Raw genomic sequence first — 2,338 nt, forward strand, 5'->3', positions numbered from 1 at the left:
ACAGGCAGGGAGAGAGACAGACAGACAGACAGACAGGCTGTTTGAGGATTTAAGAAGGCATTAGCTGTAAGATATGTTTGTTTGTTGACACTTTAAAATCTGAGTGTGTTTTGGGCTCGTTACGTCAGCGGCTTCGTCTTAGCTCACTGTTGACGTTTAAAAAAAAATAATAATAATCTTCTTCTTTTCGCGTGTTTTCGTGTGTTTTCGCGCTCCTGTGAAGGTGTTTAACAGTCGTTGAGTGGAGGTAAAAACGTCAGGTTGAAGGTGAGTGCGTTAAACCGCGTGAATGTGGATTAATACGGTTGCTAAGGGTGTTTTCACGTTAGCAACCATCCGGGACATCAGCTGTAACTGTAACTGTAACTGATCGATACCAGCCGGTGAATGTAACGGAGTACTTTTACTCCACTACTGTAATAAAGTACACTGTTGCGGTACTTGGTTTTCTCTTCCACTCAGCTGCAGCTTGCAGGCAAATGTTGCACTTTACATTTATTAAACGGCTTTAATTACGAGTTGCTTTGCAGAATATTAATGCAAATAATAAATCAATAATCGATCAATAATCGGTTACTAATGCTTTATCATTAGGTGAGCTATCCAGCGAGATTAAGTAGTTAAAATACCTTATTAAAGTGAAACATACAGCTGTATTTTAACTGTAAACATCGATACCAGCCAGTGGTTGAATGTAACTAAGTACTTTTACTCCACTACTGTAATAAAGTAATGTTGAGGCACTATTTCAACTCCACTAAGGGAAATATATTATATAACATTTCATGTTACTTCACTTCTACTAATTATCTTCAAACTAAACTGTAGTTAGTTACTGATTACTTTGATTTTAAATACAATACAACTTGTAAAATAAGTTTCATCGTTACAGGTTAATTTAATGAACTAAAGTAGTTAAAATGAGCGTTTAATCATCCCGCAGTCACAGTTAAAGTCTGTTTATGTGTGAATGCATCAGTAATAATCATATATATCGCTCTACTTTACGCCTGTGTGTACTTTAAATACTGTAAATACATTTAGCTGATAATACTTTTGCTTAAGTGAAGAGCACTTCTTCCGTCTCTGACCATAAAACATGTTATTGTGAGGTTTACACATGACACAGTAACTATTTCACAGATTTCCCTCCCCGGTTTAGAATACCCTCGCTGACCTCTGACCCCCTCGCCCGTGCCCTCCCAGGTGGACAGGCACGGTAACTTAGAAAAGGCTTTGTGGAGAGAAGACGGACCGGCTGGCTGGGAGTGTGTGCTGACTGAGGATGATTAACCGTAAGATGTTTGGGCGGACTTCCTCATTCCCATCCACATTTAGCCTTTCCAGTTATTGTGTGACACAGAGAGAGTCGGTGAGCGACGAGGAAGGAACAATAAGCTGACTTCAGATCTGTGTGACTGCGGCCGGCGGCTGTGGAGAGAGTCGTCACAAGCAGCTGAGTATTTAATAACCGCAGGAAAACAAAGAGTTAAATCTGTCGTCTGAGCCGAATGCCAGATGCCTCGAAAGTAATCCGACGTTAGTCCTTTTTATTCCTCGTTTCTTCATTTAGACTTTAGAAAGGTCGTCATTTTAGGACAAGAAGGTGTTTGTTCATTCAGACTCAGATTATTAAAAAGTTTAACCAGAGAGATATTTTTAATGAAGCCTGGAAATCCTGGAAATTTAGAGACCAGTTTTCCAGTCATGGAAACGGATTAAAATGAGCAAATATCCTGGAAATAATCTGTGTTGTTCTGGGAAATGTACATTTTATTTTAGTCCGTGCTGATGCCAAATTAATGTAACAGTTAGAGGACCGCTGTACACCTTGTTTCACAGCAGTAACAGTAGGGTAAACAAAGATGTTCCATATTGGCGGCTGTAAAAAAGGTGAGAACAACAAATCGCGTCATGAAAGCGAGGTAACGTGTGTCCCATAAGTGATGGCTGCTGTTTGTGAGCGAGTGTCGTCCTGTGTTTGTCCTGGAAAGGTCCTGGAAAGGTCCTGGAAAACAATTCCTTAAAAAAGAGTGAAAGCTGAAGAAGTGAGAAAGAGCTGAACTGAAACGTAAGAGGATCCGGCTCGTCCGCTTTACCTCGACGTCTCCCCTGTGGGTGTTTATTGCAGACATTATATTACACACGATTGGGACATTTGACAGACAGAAACACAGGTACCGATGCTTCCCTCTGGTTAAAGTTTTTATTCCTGCTTTACTCGCGTTAGTCTGCTCTGCCGAAGAGCTGCGGGCCATCGAGAACTGGACCGCGTGACTTCTGAGAAACAAACGAGAGGGGGGAAGTCGTGACATCGCCCTCAGGCGGTGGTGGGAAA

General features: G+C 41.3%; 1 protein-coding gene across 3 annotated transcripts in view; it reads left to right on the forward strand.

Moving 5' to 3' along the window:
• Positions 1 to 2,338, forward strand: part of zfyve16 (zinc finger, FYVE domain containing 16) — a 23,823-nt gene that overhangs the window by 4,545 nt on the left and 16,940 nt on the right. The window lies entirely within an intron of this gene.

The sequence above is a fragment of the Morone saxatilis genome, unplaced genomic scaffold (genome assembly GCF_004916995.1).
Source record: "Morone saxatilis isolate NCDOM2014 unplaced genomic scaffold, NCSU_SB_2.0 Contig21, whole genome shotgun sequence".
Taxonomy (NCBI): domain Eukaryota; kingdom Metazoa; phylum Chordata; class Actinopteri; family Moronidae; genus Morone; species Morone saxatilis.